Source organism: Pleurodeles waltl, chromosome 5, assembly GCF_031143425.1.
Source record: "Pleurodeles waltl isolate 20211129_DDA chromosome 5, aPleWal1.hap1.20221129, whole genome shotgun sequence".
Classification (NCBI taxonomy): domain Eukaryota; kingdom Metazoa; phylum Chordata; class Amphibia; order Caudata; family Salamandridae; genus Pleurodeles; species Pleurodeles waltl.
The window spans coordinates 500,965,174-500,980,108 of record NC_090444.1 but is presented as its reverse complement, the minus strand read 5'-3'; positions in this window follow the sequence as shown (position 1 = coordinate 500,980,108).

Here is a 14,935-nt window from a genome sequence, read left to right as displayed (position 1 = left end):
GGAATATACCTTGTACCGGTTGGTCATATTATGCACCCCTCTTATATTCCAGGAGTTCACCTTATACCCCTGCAGATCACCCATTGCAGAAATCCTCTGACCCTCGCGCAACTGCCACCCGACCAGGTGACCCAGACCAGCACTTCTTATGAACATTGTCCCACTACAGGTAAAGCTGATTACATTTCCCTCTATAAAGAGCCAAAACTCCCTCAACTCATCTTCCCCAGGACAGGAGGTAAAACTGTTCCCCATCCAAACTGTTTCGAACATGTCAGTTCTGGGTGGGCAGGCAAAAGAGACCACTCAAGCCATCCGAGGTACCAAGCCCGTGGCCCGTGGCCCGGGATTAGTTTCTGTGTCTTGCTGCATGCCTCATGATTTGCGTGGCCCGAGAGTCTGGAGACCGTGTGAAAATTAGCACACCAAATGCCAATTGCCGGGGCTGACCATCAAATATTACAGTCCGAGGTTCATGGTGTCACCACCGGCAGTTCCAGACTTGTTGCAGCCGAGCCTGCAGACTCCGCCTCCGAGTCCGATCCCCCGGTTCCCCTTGTCGTGCCAGCTGAGCGCAGGCTGCTATTTCCCTGGCTGAAGGAGGCCACCACTGCCGTAGCTCGGTTCCTCTCCGCCTGTGCTTCCTCCTGTGTGGGTGCCACAGTTCTCCACCTGTTTTCTCCTGCACCTCGGTGTCTGCTGCGGGGTCTGGGTTCTCGGGTGGCCCCCACCTCAGTCAGGTCCCCCCGTTCCTCCAACCAGTTTCTCACCTCCTGTGGTGTGTGGAAAAACCACGCTCCCCGGCCATCCGCCACTCTCAGCATGGAAGGGAACAGCATTGCGTAGGAGACATTCAGTTGCCGCAGGTGCTTCTTAATTTCAGAGTATGTTGCCCTTTGTCTCTGCACCTCGACTAGAGAAATTGGGAAAGATACTGATCAGGGAGTTCTCTATCCTTATTTCTCCAGCCTTTCTGGTCTGAGCCAGTTTGTGGTCCCGGTCTCTGTAATGCAGTAGGTGGGATACCACCAGTCACGGCGCAGCCCCCAGAGGGAGAGCCTGCGCGGGCCCCCTCTGTGCCCTCTCAAGGGTGAAAAAGTGTGAAAGGCCCTCGGTCTTTTGTTTCTTCTGGATCTGTTTTCCACATCTTCAGCTCGGGCCATGAGGATCTCTATTTGCATCTCCAGTTTAGTAATTCGAACCTCAGTCGCTGTCAGCCCGGGACCGAGGCCGGCCAGCGTCCGCTCTGTCACCGTCACCCGCTACGTAAGGTGGCGCTGGTCCTCCCAGAGCAGTCCTAGTTCAACTGCCAGTGAGTCAATCTTTGTCTCAAGGCTCTCCCTGTAGAAAGTGATGGCCTGCATGATATCTACCAGCGAGGGACCCTCAGGCAGGTCCTCGTCCTCTCCAACTCACGGCGTCAGAGCAGAGGGAACGCAGCGCACGTCCATCGCACATGTGCTTCGCTCATCGCGTCCATCTTCCTTCCAGTCTTGCCCATCCTGTCTGGGAGAGGAGGCCATGATTCTGGGTCAATGTCGCTGAACACCCCAGCTAGAGTTGCTAGGTATAGTTGCGCAGCTCACCTCTCTCAGCTCAATCCAGTGTCTCTGTTCCAGCCTTGGTCTCCCCCAGGACCGCAGGCCGGCACCAGAGTTCTTCAGCCCGCAGGGCTTTCCCCTTGGCGATTATGGTGGAAGGGTGTTCCTCTCAGGGGCCCCACGACCAACCGTGCTGAAGGATGCACTCTTCTTACTATCCTGGAGCCAGACTGCCCCTCAGGGCCCCCGTGGTCGTGCGGGACCCCCACATCAGCAATGTGGTCCCTGTATGTGTCTTTGAGCTTAGGTCAGGCCTTTTCGCCCCTCGCAGATCAGGCCAGGCTTTGCGCTAATTCTCTGGAGCCCAGTGCGGCCACCATTTTAGGGACAGGCGGCTCTAGGCCTCCGCCGCCTCCGTCCCCGTCCAGCACTCTCCACGGCTCAGGAGTCACCCCACCTTCAGTGGCAGACTCCCCCCCACCCAGGCACCTGACCGGCGCGAGGCCCCCCGAGGGTAGAGTCCACTTAGTGCAGCATGGCCGCCATCTTAGGGTCAGACGGCGAGCTTTCGGCTCGGTCTTCTCTCTCTGAGCCTCGGTTTTCGTGTGGGTGACCTCCAAAAACTCGGGCTCCCGCCCTCCAAGCTTCCCCTGACAGGAGGTGCTGCTGGTGCCTCGGGCAGCGCAGTCAGGATGGGCTGTGAATGGAGGTCCCGGGCCGGAGCTCTTCCTCGTGGCTGCTCACTCCATGAGCATCAAGCCACGCCCCCAGACACAGCATAACACATTTGTCGGCAACCCTATCTGACTGTAGGCTTGGAGAAAGCACAAAGTGAACTACATGTCCTACTAAGAACACAATGCTTTCCTAGGGGAAAGGACAATAAGATAGAGAGAAATAAAACAGCACTGCAAATGTAGCTATTGCTAAAAAAATAAAGCAATGCAGTGTAAAATATAATAGGGTGAAAGTGCACAGGGGCAGGCCTAGTTATCTCAAACAACGTGCCTAAATCCTAACTAAAATAGCGAAATATTTCTGGTTGATGTGGTGGGGATGGTGGTACCAGGTGTTGTTGCTGGCATCGTCTGTGCGTTCCAAGTTGGAGAAACGGCAAGTCTATGGTGTCCTGTGGTTTGCCAGAGTGTTTAGTGAGTGTTCTCCTTACGTATATGTGCCTATGCATCATTTCAAAGCCTGGTCTCACCAGACATTTCAGTTTTTAACACTAATGTGGGCTAGCGCCTTTTTTTTTTTTAGCAGGCATCTTTTTTCGTGAGGCTTGTAAATATGACAGAAGAAGGCTAGCATAATTTTTTACTAGGAAATGCCTACCTTGCATATCATTGTTAATAAATGATGCAAGGTGAAGTGGCGCTTTAAAGAAATGATGAAAACCTTGTTAATGTGATGTTAGACATGTCTAGTGCCACTTTGTAAATATGGCGCTTATTTTGCGCTGCCTTTGCACCAAATAAAATGGCGCAAATGCAGTGCAAAGTCCATGTAAATCAAGGCCAAATTTCAAACAGTAGAGGCCATTATGGGTGTGGCCTTCAATATAAGAGAGAGCCACACCAAGAGCCATGTGCTTAGTGTCAAGTGTGCTGGCTTCATGTGAAGAGGAGAGTCAAGCCCATGCTGCAGTCTAAGAGACTTGTAGAATCTAGGGCCATATTTATACTTTTTGACGCAAAACTGCGCTAACGCAGTTTTGCGCCAAAAAAATTAGCGCCGGCTAACGCCATTCAGAAGCGCCATGCGGGCGCCGTATTTATAGAATGGCGTTAGCCGACCGGCGCTGCCAGGTGTGCGTGAAAAAAAACGACGTACACCAGGCAGCGCCGGCGTAGGGAAAAATGGCGTTTGGGGGTCCCAAAATGGGGCAAGTCAGGCTGAGGCAAAAAAATCGTCTTAACCCGATTTGCGCCATTTTGTTTGGGCGCCCAGACGCCATTAACATGACTCCTGTCTTAGCGAAGACAGGAGTCATGCCCCCTTGCCCAATGGCCATGCCCAGGGGACTTATGTCCCCTGGGCATGGTCATTGGGCATAGTGGCATGTAGGGGGGCACAAATCAGGCCCCCCTATGCCACAATTTTTTAAAAAAAAAATACTTACCACAACTTACCTTTTCTTCCCTGGGATGGGTCCCTCCATCCTTGGGTGTCCTCCTGGGGTGGGCTAGGGTGGCAGGGGGTGTCCCTGGGGGCAGGGGAGGGCACCTCTGGGCTCATTCTGAGCCCACAGGTCCCTTAACACCTGCCCTGACCCAGGCGTTAAAAAGAGGTGCAAATGCGGGGTTTTTTGCCCCGCCCACTCCCGGGCGTCATTTTTGCCCGGGAGTATAAATACCACGCACATGCCTGGGAGTCATTTTTTTAAGACAGGAACGCCTACCTTGCATCTCATTAACGCAAGGAAGGTGTTCACGCCAAGAAATGACGCTCACTCCATGAACTTTGGCGCTAGACGCGTCTAACGCCAAAGTATAAATATGGAGTTAGTTTTGCGTCGAATTTGCGTCGAAAAAAACGACGCAAATTCGGCGCAAACGGAGTATAAATATGCCCCTGTGTGTTTTGGACATAGCAAACTTCTGGAAAAAGGGTTCATTTGAAAACAAATGTTAAGGAATAATGAATGTTGGTCATTAAGAAAAAACATTGTGAATTAAAAAGCAAGATACTTTGAGAGAGCACAAACCTTGCAGTAGGAAACTTTAACAGAATCCTTGAGTTGTAACTCTTATTATAAAAAAAAAGGCAAAAAAATTAGGACTATTCAACCTGTATGGTGCCTGGGGCAAGCTTGTCTCGTCCTCGCACATGGTTCCCGTGTGCCGGGAATGAGACCAGCTCATCCTGCACCGAGCTCACAAGGAGAGCGCTAGTGCACCCCAGTGGGCCTTCCCGCCATACCCCCCAGTCGGGGATGGAAGGGGAATCACTTTCCCTTCCACCCCTGACCCCAACCCCCAGCAATCTGATGACATCAGTGTGCTCAAAGCGCGTCAACATCATCAAATGCTGCGAGGGACACACTGGACGCGATTTGCTTCCAGCGCACTAGAAGAGAGGATGCAGCAAAGGTGAGTCCTTCTCCTGGGGGGAGTTAAGGGGTGGAAAACAGACACAGGGGGAAAGGAAAGAGTTTTTCCATTCCCCCTGTGCCTGTTTTGAGTGTATTCCTGCTCCAGGATCGTGGGTGAGGCCCGCTATCATAGAGCAGGAATCTACCCACTAGACACCAGGGATTGTTTTCTGTTTATTTTGGGGAGCAACCCCTTGGGCAAGGGTCGCTCCCCTTGGGGCATAAGTATATCCATGTTCCGGCCCCCCTGGCGGTAGATCATCTGTTTTTATGGCCAATCTGCCCCCAGGGGGGGTGGAAACCCAGTAGACATCAGGGAGTCAGTTTCAAATAATGTTTTAGGGCAGTGACACCTTAGGCAAGGGTCACAGCCCTGTGGACAATATGTTTTCATATGTTTCGGCCCCCCCAGGGCTAGATCGGACATGTTTTTGGCCGATCTCGCCCCTGGGGGGTAGAAACCCACTAGGCCAAAGGGATTGTGTTGTGTGTGTTTTGTGACTTGAAGGCACCCCTTGGACAAGGGTCGCCCCCCAAGGGGGGACATTAGTGTTGGCCATTTCTGCCCCCCCTTAGGGGCAGATTGGCCTATTTTGTTTAGGCCCATCTGCCCCCAAGGCAAGGGTTGCCCCCCCCACAGAGGGGGAACAGAACTGTTGGCCGTTTCTCCCTCCCCTGGGGGCCGATTGGCCTATTTTTTTAGGCATATTTGCCCCAAGGAAGGCAGAATCCACTTAGGCACCAGGGATCTTGTCTGTGTGTGTACGTGTGTGTGTTTTGTGTGGGGGGGCGGCCCCTTTGGCAAGGGTTGTCCTCCAAAGGGGACACATTATTGATGGCCATTTCTGTCCCCCTCGGGGCAGATCAGCCTATTGTTTTTTAGGCCCATCTGCCCCCAAGAGTGGCAGAAGCCACCAAGACGCCAGGGAATAGTTTTTCGTGTTCCCCTTTGTTTTTATGTGTGCTGGGAGTGGCCCCTTTGGCAATGGTCACCCCCTCAGAGGGGGCACAGAACTGTTGCCCATTTCTGCCCCCTTGGGGGCATATTGCCCTATTTTTTTAGGCCCATCTGCCCCAAAGAGGGGCAGAATCCACTTAGGCACCAGGAATCTTATACATGTGTGTGTTTTGTGTGGGGGCGGCCACTTTGGCAAGGGTCGCCCCCCCAAGGGGCCCATTACTGGTGGCAATTTCTGCGCCCCCTTGGGGGCAGATCAGCCTATTTTTTTTTTTTAGGCCCATTTGCCCCCAAGGGGTCAGAAGCCACCAAGATGCCAGGGATTTTATTTTGTTACCCTTTGTGTTTTTTTGTGCTGGGGGTGCCCCCTTCGACAAGGGTCACCCCCCAAAGGGGCACATTACTGATGACCATTTCTCAGCCTTTTTTTAGGCCCATCTGCCCCCAAGATGCCAGTCTTGCAACAACTGTACTCAATGACTGTTCTGCAAACCACTGTATATCTTGTCAACCTGCCTTGTGATTGTCTCTCACTTACTCATTGGCAAATTATGTCCCTCTGCACTGTCTGACACATCACCCCAGCATGTCATATGCATTTTCCTTTAGCACTTGTGTAGGATCACAATGGAAGATGTCACTATAATGGACTCACAATCATGGACAATGTACATATAGCACTACAGCACTTTTCAATAAATAGCACTTAGACAACCACTTTGTCTCTGTGTAATGTGACACATCAACCGTGCAGTAGATCACTGAATTTTGCCTCCTGTCAAATACCATAGCTTGTCAATACAACTGACCTGAAATAATGTAGGCTGATAACTATGCACAGTGGCCTGGATTCTACCATACTCTGCCCTTCCTGAGGGTAATATCTGATGAAAAGAGAAACCATACACCATAATGCTGTGTTGGACAGAATAATGTTTCCTCAAGGGATATCTAAGCCATTAAATAGTGCCTGCAAAATGTTGCCTCCATGCAAAACTAACACATTTAACATTGCCCACAAATCTAAGCAAAAAGTCAACAAACTGCATGAATGAAGGTGTCTGAGTTTACATCTAAATACGTAATCATGCTGAACAGTGTCACAAATGATCTATGTGAGTCATGAACACGATACTACAAGAGTGCTTACTACCACTCAGCTTATAAGGGTTTCCTTGAACATCACACTGCAGTCAGACATAACACAGTGTCCCCAATACCTAATCTGGAGGCCATGTATGTGACATTATAAACATACTTATTGAATAAAACACGTTGGGATCCATAGTAACTGTGATTAGTGGTTGCAATGAATGGTCTAATCTTTGCAAGGTAGCTTTGGGGTAGCTGCCAATGTTACAGCTAATTTGGGATTTGTGTGTAGCATAGGACACAAATTGTAATACAAAAGAAATCATGTACACTCATGCCAAGGCCCTGACCGACAAGCATTTCACACATACTGTAAAGGGTTTACTACATATTTATTAAACTGTAAAAACAGAAGAGAAAACTCAGGGAAAAACGTTACCTACCATAATCCACCCTAACTACTCATTACCCACAACTGTCCCTAACTAACCTAAGCTAAACTTACTTATCACATGTAACAAAACTTTCTAAACATTCACCCCGCCCCCCCTTATGAGACTGGACACATGAAGCACAACAGATAGTAACCTAAACACATACTATCCTATACTAAACAAATATATATTTTTTTGTAATTTTTTCTTTACATTTTTTTTTAATTGTTTTTTTTTTTTTTTTTTTTTCCAAAACACACAAGAACCCCAACATTGCCACCCACCCACCCACACACATGCTCAAAAACAAACAGTAGAAATAATCAGGACCCCCAACCCCCACCCACTAACACTGACTAAACTAACAGTCTATACTAACCTAACACTAAGCCCCCTAAACCCACAAAGTATAAGAATAAGGAAAGAGGAGGGAGGGGAGGGAATCATGTCCATCAAAATGTCTATAGGTTGGCCCTCCGGAGGGTCCGTTTAATGGACCGCACCCGCCGGTTAATTTGGCGAACATCCTGTCGCAGGCGACTCATTTTTCTCAGGACACGGTCCATTTTACGCTGCATGTCCACAAAAGCAGCAGGGTCAATAGCTGCAGCTGGGGTGGTCTGTGTGCCAGCTGAAGAAGTGTGGGGCCGTGTAGGTCAATGTCTGTGGGCTGCCCTGCAGGTGGTCCTGTTCTAGGGCCTGGAGCACTTGCTGATGTTGTTGCCACAACGGTCACAGCTGTTGGTGGTGCCACCTGGGTGGTAGTGGTGGTGGTGCTACTGGTGCCTGTGGTGGGCAAAGAAGGGCCACCCTGTGGGAATGCCCTCCAGGCTCCGGAGGCCCGTTCGTTTCTGTATCTGTGGGCCATTCTTCGGTACCCGACTCTACCTGCAGTATATGCTGGTACCCCATTGCCCGCCTTTGGAATTCCCGCACCTGGATGGGTGTCATATTTGCTTCTGTGAATTACATTAGGAACTGCATTGTGTGAAATGGCACACAAAGTAAATCAGACAATACATCTACTGTACTTGTAACAGCTCATATCATCATACAGATTATTGAATGTCCCTGAGGAAGTACATGGCAGGCCAGCCCACAAAGGTCGTATCACACATAGCACATCCAAACCCTACAAGATGGGTAACAACTGGCATGTTTTGTCATCATAGTTCTGCCAGTTATCAGTTAACAATCATGCTGCACATCCTCCACCAATGTCAGGGGTACAAATGTCATTGTACGAGATGGAAATCTAGGGCCACATGATCTGCGAGTTGTAAATGGACTTTCTAGTATAGTACTCATGTGCTAAACATGAGTGTGTATACTAGGTTCAGAAAAAAGATTCACTGATTTACATGTCTGTGTACCAAACTTGTATCATCAGTCCTAGGTAAACCATTCACAAACCCATGCCTGTGTTTGAGAGTGGGGGGGTTGTAGAAACATCTAACAATTGCAAACAACAAGGACACCCAGGAAGCTTCTGAAAGCTGGACATGTGTTTGGCTCTACACACACACCACAGGTAAGGTGTATCTACAAATAGGAGACAGCAAATCCTAGACCAATCCAAGCGCCACACATGTCTGGCAATGCAGACCTTTGTCCACATCATACACTTCCAGTAAGCCATGACTTACAACTAACACAGAGACGCAAGAACACCCCTGGCCATGATTTGCATGCACACCTAGGCCATTGCACTCAAATGCCACATACTCGTAGCACTACATGTAGAGCTACATGCTGCTAGGAAGTTCAACCTACAGGTTAATAAGTACATTAGTGAATAGGGAAGCAGAAGTCTCTGGGTAAGCATTTTGCAGCCCCATTCTGGGAGAATGTGGGTTTGACAGGCTGACTAAATCACAGATTAGGTCCAGTGTGACTCTAGCTGATACAAGTGTTATCCACATAACTCATCCCCATTCACATTGTGGGGCCTACAGGACTGTCCTAGAATCCCTAAATAAGACAAAAGGATAAGCATTGGCCAACTCTAAAATGATGATAAAATGAAATCCCACTCATGGAACAAGACAAGTGATGGGCTAGCGCATCACACCTTGCTATGTGTTCTGTTCAACACACAGGAGTCCATCACACATCACCAGCAAATACAACACATAACAGACATATCAACACTTACTGGAGTTGTCGGGGTCCTCGAATGAAGCCACCTCGCCCACAATGTAGGGTGCGGGTCCACCTGTAAGGCATGGAAGGGAGAAATGTGCTCAAATTCTGTGCACTGTCCAACACGTCCAAAGACAAATACTATGTGTAAGATTACATAAGTAAGTAAAGCCACTCAGACATGATGATACTGCATCCAATATAGCACGGCTAACATGTACATACCATGGGTCTCCTGTGAGATTTACACACATATCTGCACACATGCAGCGACCTAACTATCATGTGGTGGCAAACATGCTCCTTCATTAGTGAGCAAACATAATAATGGAGTGTATTTGTCTCATCATGTGTATCCAAGAGAGACATCCAAAGCCACTTTCCTTAAGCAGTGCATTACCATTCAACCAGACATTGTGGCCATGACAAATTTATGACACACAGGTACAATGTACAGAGGGGCAGAGACAGTTGTAAGCCCTCATGTTGTTACAGTTTCTTCATTTGATGTGGCCCAGCTATGATGAGTTGCACCAACCATAGAGATATGGACCCATGTGCATACCTTTGGCCAGCCATCCCTACACGAAAGGTGGAACAACAAACACCAAATACCAGTCTAAGATGTTAGCTGAGGGCACCTTGTACTTTTTCCTTATGTCTCCAAATCCAGATCTGACATGTATCCGAAATGATGAAGGACCACAATAATCCCTAAGATTTATAGATTTTTTTTTATCGCTTGCCTTACACACTTACCAGACACACATGAGACATATGTTTGGGCCACATTGCTATCATCAATTGACGTGAAGCCTGCACTCATTTTCAGCATCATGTAGTGTTTCGAAAGTCATTCTAGCTGTTGCGTCAACAAATGTTGGTAATGATTTTGAAAATCTATACCTCACAGGCAAATGTGACCTATATATACATAATTGGCTCCTGATTTGTGTTGCTGTTTGACACAAAGGTGGCACCAACTTACATTAAGCAAGAGTATTCAGTAAGTTTGCAGAGCACTTGCTTCCTGACAGCTAGCAATTGTGGTCCTTAACATAGTCCATCAATGACCCCGTATGTTTCCAAACCATTCCACACACTCAACAACATTGCCGGCAGATATTGTACAAATCATCTGATGTCACTACAGAGCATTTAATTGTGCACATTTACATGATTTTTACTCACCAGCAGGGCCACCAATCACAATTCCCAGGTGGTCCAGCAGATCTTGCTCCCTGGAGATGAGGTCAGCCCAGCGGTGCTTCAGCTGGTGGTCATTCCTCTGGCTCCGATGGACGCGTTGCAAGTGATGCAAAACCTTTCCCCACTGGAGCCGCCGTGCCTCGGTGTGATACCCCTGTATCACCTGCCCACCTGCCTCAATCATAAGGGGGAGGAAATGGCACACTAGCCATATAAAACCCCCAAGCTCCTCCTCACCCATCTTGCCAAGACGTGGCCTACCCAACATCTTAGCACAAAAAAGGGTAATAGGGTATAAAGGAGAACAAAGGAGATTAGGGGGAAAGTAGAATAGGAAAAACATAAACTAAACAACTAAAAGAGCACAACTATCACTACCCACAAAAGACTCCCAAAAACAACAAAGACAATACAATACTAGACAATAGTACACAATAAACACTCACACAGGATACAACATCAATATTTTAACTGACAAGTAATGGACCACACAGGAGACAAAAGCACAATTTGACTAGACAAAACTCTGAAGACAGCCACAGTCTAGAAGAATCACAGACTGCAAAGTGAAAGTGAAAGTACACCCACTGCACATAATCTGTAAACAGGATATCCTATTACATCACTTCCTGCATAAAATGGTCACCGTTTTTATCGTTATGCGTCAAATTTTTTGAAGCATACAGTCTGGGTGTCATTTTTATCGACGCACAGGAGTAAAAATGAGGCCGCATCCACATATTTTGAAATAGTCTGACACTTAACCAATTTTCAGGGCATAATGCATGGTTTTAAGGACATAAGCGTAATTTTTTGAAGTTAGTGCGTAATGTTTTGACACATATGCGTCAAAATCTCAAGGCATTAACTGGGTTTGGGTCATTCTACCATTTTAATGTAATGTAATGTTAGATTTGTGACACAACTGAGATAGGCTAATTGCACCCACTTTGGTCTTGACGGTGTATGGGCACATGTGAGACATCATACTGCTGCGGACCATGATCCGCTACTTCCTTAACATGATTATCACTCTTGGCTGATGCACTAGATGGCCATATGTGTGGCCTGCATATATGTATTGCACAAATTGGGCATGTTTCGCGTCAGGAGAGGATAGCAAGGTGACACACATAACTAAACTACCTCAGTGCCTATGGCTCAATGTGTGTGCATTGGCTACTAATGTAGTTGTTGACCCAGTGTGTGTGCATCACATGATGCATAATTGAAAATGTGCTTGTATGACTGTGAAGTCAATGTATCCTAACCTTAGATGCAAGTCAGTGTGGAAATGAGAGAGGACATATGTTAGTCATACATGTAGCAACATTTGTTGTGTGCAAGATTTTGGGTAACGTAGACACCACAAGTGACAAAGCATGCACCGGATAGATGGCAGACACTTGTTCTTGTCAATGGTCCAAAAGTTGCCCATCACATGTCCTGGAAATGTGGAAACTGCTTCCTTGGCACTTGTTAGTGATCCCACCGTGAGTCAGGCAAATGTACAGACTAAGTGGGTACCATGTTATTGACACGGAAAGCCAAAGGTGATACACAACTGTAATTTCACCCCACAGTTGTCGTCATATGACTGAGCCACAACTCTCCTGTGGCAGTGGTGGACCAGCAGATGAGGCAGCATGTGGCCACATATTTCCAGTGATCAATTGCACAGAGGTGTCTGGTTCATGTGTGTGGTCCAATGTTGAACCTGTATATTTTTAGGGGTATATGTTGTCACAGTTACGTCCAGGTCTCATCATGAGTCTTTGGCGGCTATTCCTGTATCTACTGAGTATCCTTCGGAGATCAATGGAAGTAAAGCCAATGAGAACATGAGAACCTACATGGGGATAGTCCCACCCTGTCACTGCAGACGTGTGATGAGGCTGTCAACAGGTCAACCTTGGTGTGCTAAGTGAGATCATATCTCAGGAGTCATGTTCCGGCAGGTGTCATTACAACATTTGTACACAGGTTGGCCTGTAAAGTTCCCACTGCATCTGGGAACAACATAGCCTCTGTGTCGATTAATCTTGCAGCTATTCAGCACGCACAGGCCATCAGTATGTTGAGAGCAATGTGAATCAGCGTGTGGACTGTTAGGGTCCTAACATGTATGGAATTTTCATGCACATTACCAGAGGTTGCTGGTTCTGCTGGAGGCACCATACCCAATCCCTGCATACGGCCCTGGTACACTGTCACACTTTGTTGTTCATGCATACATGAGCCCCAGACAAGGGATAGGACATGATTTTGGTATTCGAAGACAATTTTACAATTATGGTACAATTAAAAAGCAGATGATGCTATACAATGTATCTGGGTATGCATTGAGGAAGCACCTGACAAAATACCCCCTGAGGAATGTGAGGTTTGGGAAAGCAAGTGTGGTACATATTTAGCCACAAAGAACCATTTTGCCCAGTCGCGCAGAGTTCCAGCAAACTTCGCTAACCCCTAAATGGCAAAGTTTCTCTTCATGTGTGGCTTGTCTACAGTAAGTTGGCAAGTGTCAGTGAGAATTTGCTTCCCCTAGCACGATTTTCAGTTGCTAGAATGCCTCCCAAAGAGATTTCGCAATGTGGGCTGTTGCGGCAGGTCGCAACAGTTAACATTGAGAAAGGTGCTGCTTGAGTAGATTCTCTATTCGAGCTGCAGAAAGAAGCAGGGATCTCTGGCATGCAGGATGGTGCCCTTTACATTGATCTTACATCACAGAAGAAGCTCTTGGTGGTAAAAATCAGTGTAAGCAGCTGACCTGATTCAGGCAGGAGACTAGTGATTTCTTTAAGCCCAAAAGGGCTTTATTTCATTGAGAGTAAAAGGCTTTTATTTCTCTTCCAACTAAAATCTCCTAATTTGTAGTGTAAGTCAGTGGGGCAAATCTATTCCCCCAATATTTGTTTTCAAAATCTCCCTCTTTCCAATTTCAAAATGTTGCCATGTATGGTACAATGGACCATGAAGGGCAGGAGGAATGGGTAGAGACATACACCTAGAAAATATAGAGCAGGAGGAAGCTGGCAGGGCCACCAAACTGACCCTTATGGGCAGATGCCAGAGATTGCAGCAGCATAATACACAACATAAGGCAACAGGGTGGGAAGTTGAGCACAATGGGCCAGGGAAAGCAATTGGACCATGTACGCAGACAGCAAAGGATAGGGGAAGGGAAGCAAAGGCAGCAAGTTGACCATACAGGGCAGGGAAGAGGGGCAGTTGCAACACAATGGACTGTGAAGGGGAGGGTGCAGGGCATGCCAATGGACCATGGAAGGCAGAAGGGAGGCAATAGGGGCCCGCATATGGACAATGACGGGCAAGGAGGCAGGGTAGAAGCAGCAAGCTGACCATGCAGGGAAGTGGGGATAGGAACTGGAAGATCAGCACACCATGGAGGACAACAGGGAGCTTTTAAGAGTATACACTTGGGCAGCAGAGAGGAAGGGGTCAGGGGCAGCAAGCTGACCACATAGTGCTGGTGGGAAAGGAGTTAATGTAAAAAGATTTAGTGGCAGCACAACAACCATGGTAGGCAAGAGGGAGGGGGTGTAGGCATGCACAAAGGACCATGGAGGATAGAAGAGAGGATATGAGGATGGACAAAGACAACAGAGGGCAGGGGATGGGGCCCATGGCTTCACTATAGACAAGGGAGGGCTGGCAGGTAGAGCAGTTGCAGCATAACAGAGCATGGAAGGCATAGGAGAGTGGCAACAAAATGGGCCATGGAGGGCAGGAGGGAGGGTATAGGGGTATGCAACTCGTACAGTAGAAGTCAGGGTGGAGAGAGCAGGGACAGGTGAAAGGCCATCTGACCACACTGGGCAGGTGTTTTTTCAGTGACAGCTCCATGGAATACTCAGAAAAGACAAGAGGGGCATTCTTAGATCCATGCAACAGGGTGAGCAAAAGGGAGATAGCAGGGCCACGCACACAGACATTGGAGGGCAGGGGAAGCAGGATAGGGGGAGCAAGCTAAGCACAGAGGCGAAGCAGGAGGGCAGTGCCAGCGGCATAGATTCAGGCAATTGAGGGCAGGAGGAGTTGGCAGGGACAGAAAGCTAACTGGAGGGCAGTGTTAGCACATTGGAACATGCAGGGTAGGAGAGAAGGGGGAGGTGCATGAACTTGGAAGACAGAAGGTAGGGAGGAGGTGGGTGTGGCAGAAAGCTAACAATGTCTGGCAGGCTGGAAGGGCATTGACAGAACAATGGCCACAAAGTCTTAGAATGAGGGGTAGGGGTATTCAGTTGGGCAATGGATGGTAAGGAGGTGGGGCAGGGCAGCAAGTTGGGTGGTGCAGCACAACAGACAATGCCAGACTGGGCCCTGCATAAAAGGCCCCAACCATGAATTAATATCGACATAATGCTTTACTTTAAAAAAATAAATAAAAAAACTAGAAATTCACTGAAAAACAAAGGTCAAAGATGTGTTACAGTTAGGTGAA